Raw genomic sequence first — 11549 nt, 5'->3', positions numbered from 1 at the left:
CAATATCAACAGAACATATGATAAGCATCAAATATACATTATTTAAGATTATCTTTTTTTTTTTTTTTAATGAGTTCACACCCACAAAGTTTCACCATCATTATATCCCATTCTGGGATCTTCCTCGAGGATTCTAAGGGTTTCCTCTGTAAGGTATCCTCATTTTAGAGGTTATCTACCCATGAAATGATGTGACCAATTTAATTGCCTTATTTCAAATATAAGAAGTGTTACTTAGCAGCATAAGAAACACATGATCATTATATTTTTAATGTAACTACAATTTTTGAAAGAAAAATGCACAACTTAAATCTTATCAAAATTAGGTAATGATCCCAAGAATGTATATAATATAAAAAAGTAAATTATATCATTTTAATTTTTAAAAATCTAATATGATTATTTATTTATTATTATTTTTTAAATAACCTTAATCGAAGTAGGAATGAAACTTACCTTTTGCACTCTAGGTCCTATTTAGGCTCTTTTCCTCCCTTAAATTTGAGTTTCCCTCTTCTTGGTTTTAAAAATATAAATCGAGAAAGAATCTAGGTTTAGTAGTATTTCTTTTCCTTTCATTTTTTTTTTTGTACTTTTACTTTTATTTTTCTCTTTTAAAAAAGACCCACATTTTTTATAAAGTTCAAAATGTAGCCTCGAATTTTATAGTAGAGATAAATTAAAGTAAATATTTAATAGGATCGATAGACCCACTTTTTCCCATGCATTTGTGATGTTAACTAAATACATTATTATTATTTTTTCTTTTGAAACTGATTAAGTTCTTAAATTGGTTAGTCTACAAGCTTTTTTTAATGATATGCCACATGACCTAATCTTACTTTTAGGGTAACTCTTAACCATATAAAAGAAAGAGTTTCAAGCTATATAAATTTTTTAATTATTAAACTTATTCATTTAAGTACATTGATCTAATGATCTAGTTAGTTCTATCTTTTGATTAATCGGGTTGATATTGCAAAAGCTTAACAATTATTAAATGTAGTATTTATTATAAAATAAATTTTAGTTATCTTTTTTTTTACCATACTCATTCTTTTCTTCTTTTAAATCCTAACGTCCCCACTACTTAATTAAATAAAGAAAGCCAAATTAATTTTCTACTTATTATTATTTTTTCAAATTTGAACGAATGGTCCACTTTCGACAAATATTTATTTTGGGTATTACACCATCCCTCTTGAATGTTTTTTTTTTTTTGGCTTAAATTTGGTGAACTGAGCACAAGGTTAATTTTTGTAACATGTTACTTCAAATTTCCTTTATTCTCTCTTTGCCTATTGGTTTCTTCTATGTTGATGTGAATGATGTGATCTTCAAGAATTTTGTCTTTCTTTTTCTATCTTAAGTTTATTTTGTACTCATTCCGACTCGGGGGTAATTTTCCAATCAGAGACCCAATCACAAACTGTTTAGGTAATTTAATACCTTCATACGTCAATTCATGAACAATGTTCTGAAACACATTCACTTGGTCTGTGACTGATTTTTCATCTACAATAGTAAATTCTAAAAAATTCTTGGCAACATATTTTTTAACTCCAACATTTTCAATGACATAATTCTTTTCTAAAGCATCCCACATTTCTATAGCAGACTTATAAACATAGAAGATATTATAAAGTGAGTTCACAAGACAAGAAAAAATATAATTTTTACAGATCCCATACACTATGTTCTAATTTTTTCAGATTAGGGTTGGTCTATGTAGGTTTTTCCATCTTAAGTACAAATACTATGTTAAGGGTTTCGAGAAAAAAATAATACTTTTTGGCTTCACATATGGTAAAATTTACCATTGAAAGGGTTGACTTCAACATGTTTAGTCTAAGGTGTTTGAGTTTGAAGTCTATGAATCAAAATCTAAATAGTAGATGATAGAAAAAATAATTGGTTTTAAAAGTTTTGAACTAATGTATAAATCTGAATAAGAAATATGTTATGTTAAATCAACAATAAGAACAATTGGAATGAACTTATCGATTTGATTGAGTGACTGAGGCACGGTCAACACACATTCACTTTAATAGTTAGTTTGACCAATGGTCGAGATGAATAAATTAAAAATGACTAAATAAACTTTAGTAAAAGTGGGTCTATCACCTGCACCCATGTGAGCCTTAAATATGAGATTTACACCACTCTATACACACACTAAGATTTTTCGACGGGTTAGCCCCAATCACAATGGGCTGTAGCCCTATGGTGCCTTAGGCCCTATGTGCGTGCGAGTCCCACTCTCTTTCTCACTCACATTCAAACAATTAAGAGAGTGAGAACATTAATAAGTTGAGTACAAGTCTTATATTTATCTAATGTAGGATTAAAGAATTAGAAAACTATCTCTACAACTCTCAAGAGAAAGTAAATCAAATAATCTTTGACTATTCAACTATCACAAATAAGAAAATTGCACTTTTAGCTAAGGTTTCACTAAAAATGAAAAAACTCTACACCAACCACACTTAAGAGAAAAGAGGGTCTTGAGTTCAAATATTACTCTCAACAAAATCCAATAAATAATATTAACTATGAATCCTACAACACTGTGTTCACGTTGTGTGAAATGATGTCAATTTCAATGTTACTCTAACACGACTCTAAAATATATTAAATGGTTGGGTGCCAGTGACTCATGACGAATGGCCCATGTGAGTTTTAAATATTTTAAAATAAATGAAAATGAGTGTTGAATTTCTAAGTCAATCTGAAAGAATAATTCAAAAACTCACTAACGTGGTATATGTAAGAACAATAGATGTTTTTCCCTCAGGATACATAACTGGACATGTTTATGGGGAAATTCGATGGTGTATTTGGAGGGAAAAATCTATGATTCTTGAGTTGTGTATCCTGAGGGAAAAATCTATGATTCTTGCACATGCCAAGTCAGTGAGTTTTTGAGTTATTTTGTTAGAGTTGAGTTAGAAAATCATTACATAATGAACATACATAAATTTTGTTCACCACAAGAATATTTTATTTGTTGTTGAATGTAATACAAGTCGACTTTTTTTTCTTACTTTACTCAGAGCATTTTTTTTTATTTGACTATTTTTATCAAGTTAATGAGTTGGTGCCATTGAGATAAAGTTGTCTTTGAGGATGGTGGAGAACTTTGATGAGTAGGAAAAAATTGAGAGACCCCATTTTACTAGTAATTTTAGATCTGGGTTTCTAAATTAATGAGAAAATGACCTTGTTGTTATAGTGTAATATTGATTCACAATTTTTTTTTTCTGATAAGTATGATTCACAAAACTGAAAGCCAATTCCTCAACAAGAAGTTAAACAACCCACTTTTAGCATGTGATGATAAGAATGGACAAATCTCGATGGTAATTAGGACATTTAGACTTCTCCATGTAGGTAGTCATGAAGGAATGCTTTGTGAACAAGAAGTTGACGGATGGACCACCAATTTTCTAACAATTCCTCTCTAACTTCAGTTATGGGTGATAAATATTCCATTTTTGAGTGGAGTCCACTTTATTATTTTTTCTCTTCACTCGCCCTCCCCTCTTTCAATAATATCCATCCAATTTTATTATCTTTCCTATTTTACCCATTTTTTCGAAAATTATTTCCCTCTATGTTTACCATATTTCTACTTTTACCTCTTTAACTCCAAAGATGATGTCCTTGCCTCTTTGCCCCTTTCTTATAATAGTTCTTCAACTTTATTGTCGCTCTAATTTTATTAATTTTTTCGTTTTTACCACTTTAATTTCAAAGAGGATGCCGTGCTACTATACAAGTGAATAAGTGATGGAGTGAAATTGATAGTTGATGGTGTGCAACTAGTCGATCCTTAAAAATATATATATACCAAAAAGAAGATAATATTTAAAAATATATATAACTACAAAAAAAATAAATAATATGTGCACCTCATTTGATCTGCAGTTTCGTAGTTCATGTACCCCACATCAGTTTTCATTTGTGAACCATATATGTGACATACCTCATGGATGTTTGGCCAAATCTTTGAAATCTACACACCAGGAATTGGCTAAATTTATAATTTCAAACGACAATTAGACTCTTAAGTGTGTTTCTCCATCCTTGACTTAGAACCCCAAATTTCGAAAATTCAATGGATTTAAATTACAATTAGGCTGAAAATTTTCAGTGCCAGTGTGTGTAAGGAATCTAATATTAGGAAACCTGGTGTTGGGTAGCTTAACCTGATCCCTGAAGTATAGGATCTGGATTCCATTACGAGGCGGACATTTTACAACCTACGACAACACAATAGCCAAAGAGACGACGATACTGTGGTGAGTCCAAAACTTTGAAGCTGGCAGCTCGTAACAGAAGTTGAAGAAACCCACCTCCGTACATGACACGTGGTATATTGAATTTATTTTACACTTTATATTTAAAAAAATTTGAAATACCACCTTACAAATTCCAGTTTTTTCCTACTTTGGTGGTGCTTTTATAACGGTTTGGTAGATATTTGAAGAATTTGAAACTTTGACTGAAATGGGTGACATTAGCCCTCTGATGTGGCAACACATGTCGGTTCCTCAATCCACGGAATTTACCAATTAATAGAACTTGATTGGGTTCTAATTCAATTAACAGAAGTATAAATAAAGCAAAGCTTACACCATGTAAATAATAAATGTACATTATGTATACATTCCTAACGCTAATCCATTGGGTCTCCATCAGATCGAAAGATGGTTGATCGAGCTAGATCCCACAACCTATTTGATATGTTTCCTTGAAGATATCTCAACCAATGATTTCTTAAAGCATCACGACCATTGATTGTCAGATCTACAACTCTTTAAGTTACATACATGTGTCCGATTTAAATCGATTTCATAAATTATTATTAGAAAATGAAACTCCCCTTTAATTACATGACTCTAACAGATGGAAGACACCATAGGTCTCCTTGGCAATTCAGTAACTTGATAATATTCTTCTAATGAAAATGCCACGCTAGGATAACTTACAGGATAGGATGCCTTGGTTGATCCAAAATTTTACAAAATTGAACTTTAAATTAAATTTCCATATTGTTTTCCCCTCTTAATTTGAAATTTGAAACTTTTTGGTAAGCCTAACTTCGGTTTCTTAAATCATACGGTGCCGCTGATTTAGTCCATCCCACTAGCTAAAATTGTATGTACTGTAACCCTATTTTCTACTTCTTTGTTACCAAACCTGTCTATATAAACCCTACCATCCTCCCTTCAACTTCATCCATAAACTCTCTCTCTCTCTCTCTCTCTCACACACACACACACACACACAGACTCAAACACACACCATGAAGTCATTAAAGATATTCATTATCTTGGCAATGTTCATGACTTTATCCATCACTCTCACTGCAACATCAATTGAAGAAGAGGATGGTGACGATGCAAAAGATAACACTTATGCCTTTCCTATGGTTGAGAGCTCACAACCATCTTCACTCCGAGGGACAGGCCGCTTCCTCGCACAAAATAAGCCTCGTGATGTGATGACATGTGATAAACTCCCTAGAATTTGTCGTGCTACCGGCAGTGCAGGCCCTGATTGCTGCAAGAAGAAATGTGTTAATGTGTCAACAGATCGACTAAACTGCGGAATCTGCAGTAAGAAGTGTAAGTACTCAGAGATATGTTGCAAAGGTAAATGTGTGAACCCAACATCTGATAAGAAGAATTGTGGGCAGTGCAACAACAAGTGCAAGAAGGGGAGTTCATGTGTGTATGGGATGTGTAGCTATGCTTAGAAATGTGGGTTTTACTGTGATTATTAAGAAACTATGGGGCTTATTGTGATTAGGAGGGATGCATAATATATTAACAATAAAGGGGAGCTAGCCTTCGCCATTTGGAGGAGGGCTCTAAAAATGTTATTTTAATGTATGTACTTTGTGTTTCATTGGTCTTCATTTGGAGCAACTAAAATTATGTTATTTGGGAGTGATTCATAATATGTAAACAATAAAGGGGATTTATGATTAGAAATATTGTTGGGTTTGTTGTGATTAGTGTGGGACGTGGGGGATTTGTAATATGTTTAACAATAAAGGGATCAAGCCTTCATCAACTATAGTTTATTTAATCACTCTTCATTTAGATATGAAGATTATCCTTGATATGTACGGATCGAACCGTGAAATTAATGGAGGTTGGAAAAAAATTTATGGTTCCAAACTGGCAAATTGGAGAACATAAAAAATTTCAACAGTTACTGAAATTCGATTTCTAAAATTTGTAGGCTTTGGCCTATTTAATTTTCTTGTCAAAATTTTCAGTTTTTACATAATGATATCTTGATGGAACCAGCTCATTGAGTCAATTCTGAAAATTGTTAATCAACTTGACCTAAATCAGTCTGAAAATTCACCTTAATTAGGATAATATATACTATTTTTTTTTGGAGAGCAAAGAACTTATTTTAAATTATTAAACATTTTTTATTTATAAATTTTTTATTTTTCATTCGATCCAATTCACGAGTTTTCAATTTGATTCAACTCATTGGACAGTCAAATGCCATCCAGTTTTATATGTATTGTAATAAGCTGTCTATGCTTGGGAATGTAAAATCCAAAGCTTCAATAATTAATTTTTGAACTATCATCCAGAATGGTCTTAACTGTTCACATTTTTATTGGAGTTTAAAACACCTAGGACTCCTAATTAATGAAGCCATTTTATATGTAGTACGCAACCTAATGTGTTGTTTAAATGCCAATAAAGAAAGTGTCACGTTGCTATCAGAACAGGATTCCATTCTGAATCGTGACACTTAATTTTTTTAGTTAAATGATGTTTATAAGAAAAAACAAATAAAAGATATAAAAGCAACAAACTTACAAAGAATGTAATGATCTCGCATTAAACAAAAAGAGTTTACGTGATTCAGCAGTGTGTCTATGATCAAATTTCTTTATTACTTTAGGTCGTAATTACAAGAAACAACTTAATCAATAACATTATTGAGAATTACAAGTTTATCATGTAGTGCACATATCATCTTTCATGTGTAATTTTTAACAATCAATAAGTCTTGCAACAAAATCTATTCCCTTGAAGCCCATAGGCAAAGTTGCATGAAAATTCTTACGACAACCAATGAGTTGCATATCGTTGATGAGGGTACCCCATATTTTCCTTTCGCGAACAATCCTTTTACGTAGGGCAAGAAACTTAGTACTACCCATACACTACAAATGAAATCCCCTATCCCTGGTGCAGAGTGACTAGGGATCAATGACAACACTCATAACAAGCCAACAGTAAGCGCGGTCATGTGGACCAACACAAGGGCTGTTCCAGGTAGGAAGAGTGGGGACTCATTGAAGATGAATTTTCCAGCATTTACGTCGATTTCATCATCTGAGGTACCTTGCTCTTTTGGTGTTACTTCAAAGACGGTCTCGGATACTCCTAGCAGCTTAAGAACGACGCTAAAGATTCCGAACAATCTTACTGTCGATACCATCCTCGACATTCTCTGATTGTTCCACCATCATGGACTGAGATTCCACTGCCGAGAAACTCAGATAGAGTGTAGAGGTTGAAAATAATGAAGAGGGATATAGGGATAAAAATTGCTGGTTCTGTGACCTGCACACGTACAAACAATTTTCAATCACATTATGGTTAGAGGCATATATAGTCACAAATTCTCCAAAATTTTCAAAATGTTCATAAAATTTTCTGAGTTAGGGGTTAGACTATTAAATTGATGAATGGACAAATTAATTAACGATTCTTTTATTAATAGTTGAACATTGTAACATTTTTACCCCTTATCTTCAATTTTTTTTTCAAACATTCAAACAGTAAGAAGAAGATATATAGGATTCTTAGAAGAGTTGTAACAATATGACGCCCTCCTCTGACTCACGCCTCCCCCTATCACAGAATCGTAAATCATTTGCTTCGGGATACACAAAACAAGGTTATTCTTATGCGTATCCAAAGGCAAATGATCTACGATTCTATGATTGGGGGCGTATGTCAGAGGAGGGCATCAGGAAATCACTACACTTTTTAGAAAAGTTGATGATGAAGGGCTTTGGTAAGAAAGAAAAACCATCTATATTTTATATAATCTCCGAAAAGTTTATCGACTTTTTGACGAAATTTTCCCAAATTGAACCACCACCAAATAATTATCGTATCCAAACTTTGTTATTATCGTTAGAGGAATGTAATGTGGTTGGAATCAATGAAAGCCATCTCTTGTTGGAGAAGTAGGCCTAATCTAATAAAGGGTTGCGTTGTTGGGTTGTCTTACTCAAACAAGTTCAATGGCAATCCCCGGTGCCAATAAACTAATGTTTATAAAATTTATGTTGATTTACCAAGAATTATACTACTCCTCCTATTTTCGAAAATGGTAAATTACCATTTTCGAAATTAAAACATGTTCTTATGAAAAAAAAAAATATATAGAAATACTAAATATTACACAAAACACAAATATTTACGTAGTTCGACAATATGCCTAAGTCTATGCAATAGAACAAGAACAATCACTATTTTCTCATACGTTTTACAGTTCTAGAGATCTCTATTTATATAATCAAGAATTACTAAAACATATAAAAAACCCCCTAAAATAGAAAATCCCTTAAGAAAATATTACATGATGATCTTTTTCATACTCCTTAAAAATTTTGGAGTTGGGGTTCCACCTTGGCCACTCATAAGAATTTATACTTATCGGGTATGTGTGGTTTGCAAGGTATTGCATGTACCCAAGGGATTTAGACGAGATATGGTACTCTAAGCGGCCAATTGCCTTACCCTTACTGGTCAGGCCAACGGGTCTGGAACCCATCATTAAAAAATTAAAAATTAAAACATGTTGAGTAAGGAAAATATTTTGTTCTTCTATAAAATAGTAAATATTTCTTTTATATTTTAATCTTAGTGTATGTTTTTAACAAAATTCTGTTCCATATAACAACTAATTTTTCCTCATTTAAGTAAAATGTTTTAATTCTGAAAATAATATTTTATTATTTTCGAAAATAAAATTTATTGCTTACCATTTTTAAAATTTTCTACTTTTTCTCTTACCAGTTTGGTAATTTATTCCATCTCCACATTTAATTGGTGTGTTATAAAAACATGTGAAAGTATAAGTTCTATGAGAAAATTAAAAGAAAAAGAAAAAAGAAAGAAGGAGCTGTGGGGGCATGCCGTAGGCAAGAAAGATGTGTTGGTGAGAAGACAATACGCCGGCAGAGCAGCGTAACATAACTCTGGAATTGAGCGTATGCCCAAAAGTTAATGTACAAATACGCCAAACACTGTCTGAACCGTAGATGCTCTGTGATGGTAACAACGATAAGACTGTCATGACAGAAGAGAATCTCTAGAAGACCTGTGACCCATCTTTTCTGTTGTACCAAGAAAGAGGGCCCACTTGATGGTGCCATCCCAATAAAGGCTGGTGGATCCGGTGTACAATAGACCGATCTCCAACCCTTTGCATGAATTCTGAGTCCAGTGAGTACGTCTTCAGTTGTGGACCCATAGACCCAACCAATCTGTCCAAAATCCAAATCAAATTAGGTTTAAGATGACTCTGATCCAATACTACCTGTTGTAAGTTAATATGATAATACATTGATGTGGTCAAACCTGCCTTCCTTACTAATTAATGGGGTTATCGGGTGGGTATCCCCACCCTTTGGGTAAGCTGTTTGCTTATAATAACAAAAAGAGTTGTGATAATCTAACTTGAAAAATCATACTTGATTTGTATATAGTTGACATAGCAAATGCACAAAACTGTAGATCTTTTTTTTGTTGAGATACACAAGGAAAAGTCTATGGTTCTGTGCACTTGCCACATCAATTGTATAGATTGAGTATTTTTTTTCCGAGTGATTTTACCATTAGTTTTACAAAAAGAATCCTACAATAGTAACTTGAGTGAAAAAAGCATCTATTCTTTAACACATGCCACCACTTCAACGTAGTATTGTAAAAGGTCAATTTAGCATTTTTCTTAAAAAAAATACCGCATCATATTGGAAATTCATTGTGTTTACTCGAAAACTTCCTGAATCATAGTTAAAACTCAACCAAATTAAGTATAACTTTTAACAAAATAGAAAATAAATATCTTATGAATTTTAGAATACTAAAAATAATTAATTTCATATATTACTAATTGTACAACTATAAATAAACACGTTTTGCATTTTAGAAGACTAGAAATAATTAGTTTCATATAATTGTAACATACATTTGTTTGCAATGTTCAAAAATTTGGTTGCAATGTTCAATGATTAATAAAAGAATCGTCGATTAATTGTTCAATTCATCAATTTTTATAATCTCTAGCACACGTGCCTCTAAATCAAGTACTAATAAAATAAATTTTCATTTCTTAATCTAGATCAAGTACTTCTAGAATAAATTTTCATTTCGTAATAAAAAATAATAATAATATCTAAAACCTCTTACCTTTGTGCCCCAATGAGTATTGGATTCATAGCTGCCTTAAGAGAGCTTGACAGATCACTGGGACAAATTATATTTTCATCATTTGTTCCTGAAAATAATTGTGTAAAGTTCATGGAATGTCCGAATCTTGTTGCCAGTGTCCAAGTGATTTTCCAAAAAAATATTTATTATAGTAAAAATATTTTAAAATTGAATATAATTGAAATAATGACTGAGAAAAAACTAAGGTTGATTAATCTACCATTAATCAGACTAAGTTCTTTTCCTTTAATTCTTGCTTCCTTGGGTGATAGCCCGTAAATAACCTTTCTTCGATGAAAGCACTTGGTCCCTGCATAGAAGGGTCCTTGAATTCCAGCAAATCCACGTCCTAAATACTAAAGAAAATAAAAATGTTGAACTGACTCAAAAAGTCATTCACTGGTGTGGCAATGTGCACAAAACTGATTTTTTCCCCTTGTATCCCAGGAAAAAAATCTATGGTTCTATGCACTACCACGCCAATAAGTATCTTTTTTGAGCCAATTAATTTAGAATCACTGAAAGATAAGCCATGTAATAAAAAAGACTCGTGATGAATGCACGAGGCTGGCATGGCAAGGACACAAAACCATAAATCTTTTTCATCAGGATACACAAGAAAAATATGTGCAGTTCTGTGCTCTTGCCACTTTAGCTGCATACCCAACCGTGCATCAAAACCGCCTGCATTCATCATTATTTATAGTAAAAAAAGAAAAAAGAAATGAGAAATGAAATGAAGAGAGTGTGGATTGTATGTGCTTAGGGTGGAGGCTAAAAACCCTCCTCCAACATCTCAAACATTGCCACATAAGCTATAATTCAAGGAATTAATGCCCAAAATCTCTCTTTTAAAAATTTCCTTAACCAAATCTTTGTGACTTACACATCAGGAATCGACCAAATTTATAATTTCAAACGACAATTAGACTCAATTATGTCTCTCCATCCTTGACTTAGAACACCAAATTTCGAAGAATCAATGGATGTAAATTACAATTAAGCTGAAAAAATTTCTGTGCCAGAGTGTAAGGAATCTAATATTAGGAAACCTGGTGT

The 11549-nt window shown here is 32.4% G+C and overlaps 1 pseudogene; it reads right to left on the bottom strand.

Moving 5' to 3' along the window:
• Positions 1–7059: 7059 nt before the first annotated feature.
• On the bottom strand, positions 7060–11180 carry LOC147381676 (cellulose synthase-like protein H2; annotated as a pseudogene).
• Between the last annotated feature and the right edge of the window lie 369 nt (positions 11181–11549).

This window comes from Akebia trifoliata, unplaced genomic scaffold, assembly GCF_017979445.1.
Source record: "Akebia trifoliata isolate Shusen 1 unplaced genomic scaffold, ASM1797944v1 Contig00305, whole genome shotgun sequence".
Classification (NCBI taxonomy): domain Eukaryota; kingdom Viridiplantae; phylum Streptophyta; class Magnoliopsida; order Ranunculales; family Lardizabalaceae; genus Akebia; species Akebia trifoliata.
The sequence above is the reverse complement of the archived record's forward strand: the minus strand, read 5'-3'. Positions and strand labels throughout refer to the sequence as shown.